This window comes from Pinus tabuliformis, chromosome 5_2 (genome assembly GCF_031772625.1).
Source record: "Pinus tabuliformis cultivar Carrire ecotype Pingquan chromosome 5_2, CPIR1, whole genome shotgun sequence".
Lineage (NCBI taxonomy): Eukaryota > Viridiplantae > Streptophyta > Pinopsida > Pinales > Pinaceae > Pinus > Pinus tabuliformis.
In genome coordinates, this window is record NC_142306.1 from 623,903,761 (window position 1) to 623,914,035 (window position 10,275).

At 40.0% G+C, this 10,275-nt stretch overlaps 1 pseudogene; it reads right to left on the minus strand.

Annotated features, from left to right (window-relative positions):
- The window catches only part of LOC149160587 (endonuclease 2-like), a 127,132-nt pseudogene extending 119,062 nt beyond the window's left edge, over positions 1-8,070 (minus strand).
- Positions 8,071-10,275: the final 2,205 nt, after the last annotated feature.

A 10,275-nucleotide genomic window follows, 5' to 3' on the forward strand; every position in this document is an offset into this window, starting at 1 on the left:
CTTCTCTGTTATATGTGTTCTGTTTGATCTTGCTCAAAATTGATTAAGCTTCCACAAGTTTGATTCTAGAAGTAGATTAAGTATTTTTCTTTAATACATTGCATAATCAGTTTAATCTACAGTGAGAATTTCTACATGGTATTAGAGAAAAGGTGATCAATGTTGTGAATAGCATATTGAGAAGGGAAAAGTTCGAAGTTTGAAGTTCTTGATTGTAGGTACACAATCGATTTATTATCACATCTCAAAGTTCACCAATGGTGTTCAATGGCTTGAGACTCGAGTATGCCCGGGATGGCAGCTCGAATTACATAGCTTGGAAGGATCGCATGGAAGTGGTATTAGAAGACAATGGTTTAAAGGAGTTCATTGATCAATAAGTCACCAAGCCAGCAGTAGCTAATGCCCAAGAATTGGCAGAATGGAAGAAATGTGTGGCGAGAGCGAGGAGGATTATTCTGGAGGGAGTTCGATACCATATTGTCTCGAGTCACCATGGGAAGAAGACTTCGTTTTCAATGTGGAAGACATTGAAGGACCTATATCAGAACAATAGTGACCAGAAGAAGCTGGCGCTAAAGGACAAGCTTCGTAAAATCAAGTGTGAAATGGGCGACACAATTTCTACATATCTAAGAAAGCTCACCACCTGCAGACATGAGCTTGGAAGTGTAGGAATCACGACAGCCGATGATGATATGGTGACTCTTACTATCCTTAGTCTTCCTAAGAGCTGGCATAGCTACCAGGACTCAGAGAATGGAAGAGAGAAATTGCCAGATTGGGAACGACTGTGGTCGGATCTGATGCAGGAGGAGATCAAGAGAAGCACCATAGATGGTTCTTCATCTAAGCATGATGATGAAGAAAATATAGCCTTAGCAAGTAAGGCAAGGAAAGGGAAAGGGAAGGCTTCCCATGGTGGGAAGAAGATTGACAAATCTAAAGTGCGATGCTTTAATTGTCATGAGGTGGGCCATTATGCAACTAATTGTCCATTGAAGAAATCCAAGAAGGGATCCTCAAAAGGATCAGATGGTGAGGCACTGGCCTCACAGTTCGAATTGAATTTTACCCTCATCGCGTGAATGGTTTCATCGATGGTGGGTTGTGTTTGGTACCTAGACAGTGGAGCCTCATTCCACATGACCGACGATAAGAGTTTATTCAATACCTTGGAGGAGAAAGACCTCCAGATGCGCATAGAGATGGGCGATGATGGAAAGTACCATGTTTTAGGTGAAGGTACAATTGTGTTTCAGAGGGAGCATGGAGCTCCTCTCACCCTAACTAATGTAAAGTATGTGCCTAGACTGAAGAAAAACTTGGTATCAGTCGCAATGTTCGAAGACAAAGGCTATGATGTAGTCTTTAGTAAAGGAAAGGTGTTCTTGAGACACATAGTCATGGCTCAGACCAAGAGGATTGGGATTCGAGTGAAGAATCTCTACAAGCTGGAGGTAGATGATTGTGCTGCATTGAGTTCCAAAGCAAAATTGGTGCAAAGCCAAGATATTGGCGAGTTATGGCATAGAAGGTTGGGCCGCTTGCATCATGGGGCCTTAAAGATCATGCAGCAGATTTATACCGGACTTCCCAAAGGTAAACTTGAGCAAGTGGACACATGCAAAGGTTATACCTAGGGTAAGTATGCAAAATATTCCTTTCATGATCGAGACAGTCGAGCTGAAGCAATCTTGGAGTGAGTTCATATAGATGTGTGTGGACCATTCTCGACAGCCTCCACCACTAAAAAAGGGTATTATTTGATTTTCGTTGATGATTTTTCTCGTAAATGCTGGATCTATTTCATGCAGAAGAAGGATCAAACCTTCTCATGGTTTTGTGAGTTCAAAGCCTTGGTTGAGAAAGAATCAGGAAAGAAGATCAAGGCCTTAAGAAGCGACAATGGTGGAGAGTATGTCTCTCAAGAGTTTAAGGACTTCTGTGAAGCAGAAGGAATTAAATGGGAGTTGATGACACCTCATAACCCACAGCAAATTGGGGTGGCCGAGAGGAAGAACGAAAAAATTGTGGTGGCAGTTGCGGCGATGCTACATGACCAAGGCCTACCACTTCATTTGTGGGCTGAGGCATGCAACAAAACAATCTATTTGCAGAATAGAAGCCCGCATCACATTCTTGGGATGAAGACACCAGAGGAAGCTTTCTCCGAGAAGAGACCAGATGGGGGTCACTTTAGGATCTTTGGCTCATCGGTTTATTGCCATGTGACCAAGGATTCCTGGAAGAAACTTGAACCGACAACAAAGTTGGGGATACTTGTGGGGTACACTGATACACCCCACAACTATCGGGTGTATTTGCCTACCAGTTGGAGGACAGTGGTTCACATAGATCTTAATTTTTATGAGCAGAAGGCCATGCGAGTTTCCCTTGAGAGGGAGCTCCAACTACAGGCTGTGGAGGAACTTTTGGTTCCTAAGGAGGAGGAGCCTCAGAATGATGCGGAGAAGCTGCATGTAGAGGTTCCAGGAGTGGAGACATCCACTCATGCAGAGTCTTCCAGAGATGGGCAGAAGCGCACGAGAGAAGCTAACAGATTGTTATCGGATGCGAGAGAGAATGTGGGAGAACCATCTTCTCAGTGCAGACAGAGGAGGTCACCTGATAGGTACACTAGATACATGGCCCTTGTTGGGGAATGTGTTGAGACCGAGCCATCTTCCTTTGAAGAAGCAGTGCAGCAGCCGATTTGGGTTGATGCTATGGTGGAGGAGTATGAATCCATAGTTCTCAACAGTGTTTGGGATGTTGTTCCAAGACTGGAGAACAAGTCAGTTGCGAGTTCCCGTTGGCTTTACAAGGTAAAGCATGCTACTGATGGTAGTGTGGAGAAACATAAGGCAAGGTTTGTTTCCCATGGTTTCTCACAAGTCGAGGGGATTGACTATGATGAGACTTTTTCTCCTGCAGCAAGGTACTCATCTATCATATGGATGTTGGCACTATCAGCACAGATGGGTTGGAAGATCCATCAGATGGATGTGAAGACTGCATTCCTCAATGGCAAGATTGAGGAAGAGGTGTACATAGGGCTGCTGGAAGGTTTTGAGACCTTCGGTCGTGAGTCGCATGTGTGCCGACTCAAGAGAGCTTTGTACGGGTTGAAGCAAGCACCTCGTGCTTGGTACACCAGGATCGACAACTACTTCACCAATTTGGGCTTCACAAAGAGTGAAGCGGATGCGAACTTGTACCACATCATGGTGGAAGGTAAGCAGTTGATCATTGTTCTTTATGTTGATGATCTGATATTAATAGGTGATGATCAGTTGATCATGTCTTGCAAGGAGGACCTTGCAAGAGAGTTCGAGATGAAATACATGGGTCTCATGCACTACTTTCTAGGCATGGAAGTGTGGCAGAAGGATGGGGAAGTGTTTGTGTCTCAAGGCAAGTATGCCAATGAGATACTCAGGAGATTCCACATGGAGAAGTGCAAGCCCATGCAGACTCCTCTAGCAGGTAACTGGAGGAAGGAGGATGCTACTTCAGGAGAAGTAGTAGAAGCTATTGTGTATCGGTAGCTTGTGGGTTCACTGATGTACTTAGTGAACACACGACCAGATTTGTGCTATGCAGTGAACCAGCTGAGTCAAGCTATGGTTCAACCTACCAAGTTGTTTTGGAAGGCAACGAAGCATGTTTTGAGATACCTCAGAGGCACATCTCAGTATGGATTATGGTACAGACGGTCAGAGGGAGTGAAGCTATAGGGCTTCACAGATGAAGATTGGGCAGGGAGTCCATCAGATTGGAAGAGCACATCAAGAGGAATTTTCAACCTTGGTTCAGCTGCAGTTTATTGGAAAAGCAGGAAACAGAGGTTAGTTGCACTTAGCTCAGCAAAGACTGAATACATGGCTGCAATTCAAGCAGCATGTGAGACCATTTGGATGCATAAAATTCTATTTGGTTTGTTTGATTAGAGGATGGATCCAACTGTGATCTATTGTGATAATCAGAGTTGTATCAAACTCTCTGAGAATCCAGTATTTCATGACAGGTCTAAGCACATCAACATTTGGTATCATCATCTCAGAGACTGTGTGGTGAGGAGGATCATGTTGTTGCAGTATATTTCAACCGAGGAGCAAGATGCTGACATTTTGACTAAGGCATTGTCAAAGTGTAAATTTGAGTTCCATAGAGATAGGATCGGGGTGGCAGATAATCCCTTTCTTGTTGAGAGGGAGTGTTGAAAATAGCAACAAGAAATGCTAAAAATAACATTGCTATAGATAGCATTTCAGGATATATTCCAATTTTAATTTGTCCTTGAATTAAAATTCGAATTTAGTCTCACCAGCTATTTGAAAAATAATTAATTAATTCATATTGAGTTAATTAGTTGGTAAAATTCAAACATGAAGTCTTTGTGAATACATGCAATAGTTATCCCTTTGATTAGGGAAGTTATCCCTTAATTAAGGAGATAAGGATGTGTTGTATTTGAGTTGTAATTAGTTAGCTCAGTTAACTGAGTTAAGTCCAGTTAAATTAGTTCCAAACAGTTTGTGGAACTAATTGTGAGTTCATTCAGTTAATGCATGCATGCATGCAACTAGTGTTCTCCAGATAATTGAATATTCTCTCATAAATAACTCATGCATGTCAGTTCAGACAAAGACCCAGTTGAGATTTAAGGCAAGTACACTATACTATCAATTGCTAGAATATTCCTATGAGAATATCTCTTGCATGCAGAAGGAATTCATTTCTTCAGGATTGCACAGTTTCTACAGAGGTCAGAGTAGTGTGTGAGGTGAGAATCACAAAGGTTAGAGCTGGAGGACCCAGGGAAAACTGAGCAAGGAAATAGGAGGCTTGGAGGACAGAGGAGAAGGCATATGTGTTGTCTATTCTGTCTATGAGTAGCAGCAAGGGGTTGTACTAAGAGCTGGATAACTTGAGAGCTAAAGCTTTGTGTAATCTTGAGATATTTCCACTTGTATGATAATACAGATAGCGAGGTTTTTAGCCGATGCTTTCCCTACAATATTCTTCTATGTTTCATGTGTGATTGAATCTTCTTCTCTGTTATATGTGTTTTGTTTGATCTTGCTCAAAATCAATTAATCTTTAGCAAGTTTGATTGTAGAAGTAGATTAAGTATTTCGCTTTAGTACATTGCATAATTAGTTTAATCTATAGTGAGAATTTCTACACCTTGATACATCATTTATGAGATTCATTAGCTACAGCAGCATCACGCCGTATCTCATCTAATTGGTTCAGATGTAAAAGACGTTCCTCTTCTATAGAGGTAGCAGGAAGAAGTTTGACATCTAGTTTCAGTGACAGAATCTCACATTCGATTGGAAGGATTTCTTCCAGACCATAAACCAACTGAAAGGATGTAAAGCCAAGAGTAGTCCTTACTGAGGTTTGGTATGCCCACAAGGAAGCATAAAGAAGAAAATTCTAGTTCAATTTATGGACCCCTACCATATGTTGAATCATAGTTTTTAAAATTTTATTAATAGCCTCAACCTGTCCATTAGCTTGAGGATAGGAGGAAGTGGAAATTTCATGGTAAAGTCCCAGCTTAGAAGTTAGTTCGGTCATCATATGATTCTAGAAATTCTTTCCATGATCCATAACTATGGTTTTTAGAACACCAAACCGTGAAATAACGTGATTGAAAAAGAAATATGTAGTCGTTTTCCAGTGTTGTTAAATGTAGGCATCGCCTCGGCCCATTTAGTAAAATAATCTACTGCGACAATGATATAACCATGCCCCTTGATTGAGTGAGGGTTACATGTCATGAAGTAAATACCCTATTTCATAAAAGTTTCGATGATGATAACGAGAAGCAATGTAGCGTGTGGAGCATTGGTATTACGATCATAAATTTGGCATGCATGACACTTCTTGACATTGAGAATACAGTCTTGAAAAATGGCAGGCCAAAAGTGACGAGGGTGTAATATCTTCTGCGCAGTAGCATAACTAGATGAATGACCACCACATGCCCCCCAAGTGGCATTCATTAAGGACTTTCTCAGCCTCCTCGTGCATAAGGCACCTTCATAAAATCATATCAATATAATGTCGATAAAGGGTTTCGCCAATAATGATGTAATTCTTGGCTTGGTATCGAATACGTTTCTAGTAGAAGTGAGAGGTATCAGATCAGAAATTTTGGGTCTGGAGATAAATCAAAATGTCTCCATACCATGAGTCAGATGAGAAAATTAGAAACAATGACTCGTTATGGATAGAACCGTCAGATGTCAATTCAGAATCAGGGAAGGAAGGTCGCACATAATCTCATCGAAAACCATGGATTCTTTGACTTGGATTTGATGAATTCTAGGTCAAACTCTTGCAATATGATGATCCATTTATAGTATTTTCCCCCTAGAAATAGACATGAAAAAATGTATATCATAGGTTGCAATATGAAACAACCGTAGTTTTTCGGAGAAAAATGTAATGGTGGAACCTTTGAATGGCTTGAATGACCGCTAAAGCCAACTTTTCTACGTGGGTATACATGATTTTGGTATCATTGAGATTCTGACTTGGATAATATATGGGGTGTTCAGTCCCTATATTGTCTTCCTGGACTAATACCATTTCTATAGTAGAAATGGCAACAACAAAATACAGGAAATAGTCACGCTGGTAATCAGGGGGATATAAGAGAGATGCCTGAACCAGTACATATTTCAGGGCACCAAACACTTTCTAATCAGTGTTATCCCAATGTAAGGGAACCCCCTTCTTAAGTAGGTGAGTGAATCCTTTGGTCTACACAGCATAATTAGGGGCGAACCTTTGCAGGAAGTTAGTTTTCCCTTGAAGTCGTTGAAGCTGAACGAGCGAAGAAGGTGCAGGCAGGTCGATGATTTCCTGTACTTTCAGAGGATCAATAGGAATTCCATGTTTTGTAATAAAAAAAACCATGAAATAACCTAGAACTAACGCATAACACACATTTATGTGGATTTAGTCAAATATTGTAGTGTCTACACCGTAAGAAAATGGCCCTAAGATGCATCAGGTGATCAAGCTGATACTTAGAATGAGCAGGTAGATTTTCCAAATAAGGTTGCATGATGTGTTTAATATCATGAAAAGCGTAATCCATTTCCCGTTGAAATGTGGCCCCAACATTTTTCAGATCAAATGGGAGTTTACGATAGGAAAATGTAGCCTAGGGATAGATAAATGTAGTTTTAGGTTGATCCATTGGGAGAATGTTGATTTTATTATACTCGGAGAAACCATCCATGAACGAATAGATTTCACAACCAACGCAGTCATCAAAAATTTGGTCAATGAATGGGGTCGGGTAATTTCCCTTTGGACAAGTGTGATTCACATCCAGATAATCAACACATACACAGATTGTCTCATGTTTCTTCATGACAGGGACGATATTTGACGCCTAATTGGTCAGAGGAACGGGTAGATGAAACGAGCATGAAGGAGTTTTTCAACTTCACTATTTTTCATGGCAACCTTCTTTGGATGGAATGGATGAAGGCACTGCCGTAATGGTTTAGCATTAGGATACATTCTAATCTCATGTACCGCTATATTTGGGTCAATACCTAGAATTTCCTCATAGGTCTAGGAAAATACATCATGAAACTCCTAAAATAGGGATTTATAAGTCTCAATCTCGGATGGAGAGCAAGACGCAACAATGTGTAGATTTTTGACAATACCCGGTTTAACAAATATATCAAGAGATATCATCTCTTCGATATTTGAGAGATTCTTTTCTGAATCGACTTCGTGGATAGAAATGAAATTTGTAAAAGACTCAACGATATTAGGTAGATACACATCATTGAGATTATCCTCAATGGAACTTGGTAAGGAGGAACGATGGTGATGATCGTCCCATAATGCATCATTTGGCATCATGATCTCTGTGATGCTCTCATTGGTAGATAATATACAAGAGAATGGATCAGAAGACGTTCCATAATCCAATGATCGATCAACCCAATTGATCGAAGAGAAGGTATGAGCCACACAAGCTGAATAGATGGCTTCATAATCAAGTTCAATGGGGTTAAGCGACATTTAGTCGCCAAAACTATGGATGCTAGTTTCATATGGAACAATCCATGGATAGTATAACATGATATCATATTGATATAAGCAACTGAAGATGAGTTGTTAGGAAGAGGAGGAGGAGGAAGTGAAAAGGTTCCCATGAGTGAGGAATCCTTTAGCAATCCAACCCTGACATGCTGATAGGAATGTATAGTTTCCCCTACAAGTGGGACACTTCCAGTAACATGAGAATTGGAGGCGAAAAAGGTGACTTGGTCAATGGCCACAATTTCTCCCTTATGAGGAAATGCCATCATACGAAAATAACCTGAAACTACAGCGGCCATGGTGTAGACCCATGTGCGAACCAATAGAATATTATAATCAAGAGGTCCGTCAATAACTTCCACTTCTATGGATACATTTTTCCCCCTAATTCTACTTGTAAGGAATTCAGAATACCACAAGGCTTATATGTTTTCCCATCAAAGGCTTTCAATATGGTAGATGACTGACTCAGTTGAGGACCCCTCATCCACAATAGAACGATGAATGTTCTTACCACAGACGAAGACCTAAATGATAAAGGCCAATTGAGTTGGAAGGCAAGGGGCATAGTTTTCATGACTGAAAATAACTAGGATGGAATCCGAAGGATCCACACATCTAATAGCCGAAAGAAAATCCTTTTTCTGGGCAGGGCCGTTTTGTAACACCTCGAGGGTTGACATCATTGATGAAGACTAAGCCAAGTCTTAAACTACAATATAATTTTGAGCATCCCTATCACGAGGGTTGAAAGAAAACTTATGAATAACTCCATTCAGAGGCTTAATAGTTAACTCTGTAAGAATCGCCGGTGGAGAAGGATCAGATAGGGGTGATGCTGAACTGGAAAGTTGATCAATAGCCTGACCATTCAAGGGATTCACATTACCATAGTCCTTTTTTTAGTAGACACCATAACATCAAATTTATGCTTTGTGGAGGAAAGTATTAAAATCTTGTTGGAGGAAGATGGGTCCCGAGAAACCACATGGGTCTCCTAATTGGGAAATGAGTTGGTCAACACAACAAGAGAAGTGTGTTAGGGTTAGTAGTTTCATTTGTTGAATGTATTTCGAATTTGTTAATTTTCAGCTTGAACAATTCGAACTCATAATCAATGTCGTTGTCATAATTTCGAAAGTCACCGTCCGATATCGCCATGAGTTTAGTCATCAAGTGGTCTAGTCAAAGCATGAAATAGTATCGAGTCATTGGGAGTCATGGTTACAAATTGTTGAACAGTTAAGTCATGGGGCATGTTTCATTTATGTGTCTACCATAAATTTATCTTGAATAAATTACAGTCGAAGTTATGTTGCTCAAGAAAAAAGGTCTTTTTAGAATATCCTATTTCTTTTCCCCTTTCTAATCTACCCTTGTTTCCCTAATTCCATAACCTATATCTCCCACGATCCCATTGTTCATTCATAAATCCTTTTCCCTATCCCCTATTCATTAGTCATATGATTTTTATTTTCCTCATCCCATTCTAAACATATTCCCTCATAAGACCATGATTACATATTATACATGACATAACTCATATATTCCCCCCACTATCTAAGAAACATATCTACCCAAGCGTTCTAATGATTCCCATGCACAAATCATCATATCACCCAAAATGGAGCACCTTACCACATCATGCTACAAGAAAAAATGGGTTCCAATTCAAATCAAACAAAATGACTGCCATATCTCTTGCACGCTATCGCCCAAATACTCTATTTTAGTCATCCTTTTGCAAAACAATTTCTAATCGAATGGAGGCGTATTTTAGGAAACGAAAATATTTTTTTCTCAAGGATGGGCCAAATAACAATAACCTCTTCCATTTTTTTAACAGGTATCATGGATTGGGAGATTAGAATGCATCGTCAAATCATATTCTCTTCTAGTTTTTTCACAGGTATCATAGATCGGTAGATTCAAATGCATCGTCAAAGCATATTTTTCGGACTGTGCAAATTGTTTATTTTAGTCATTGTTTTGCAGAGGATTTTATGAGTAGTTGGGGAAGAATTTGAAGAAAATGAGAGATGTTTATCTCCATAACAATTTCATCTACAATAACCTCCTTCAATTTTTACACAATTTCTACCATTTGGGAGCTACAGGGGTTTCTTCGAGGCCTATTTTCGCAGTTTTTGTTGGCAGAATTGTAAAAATTTGGAATTCGGTTTG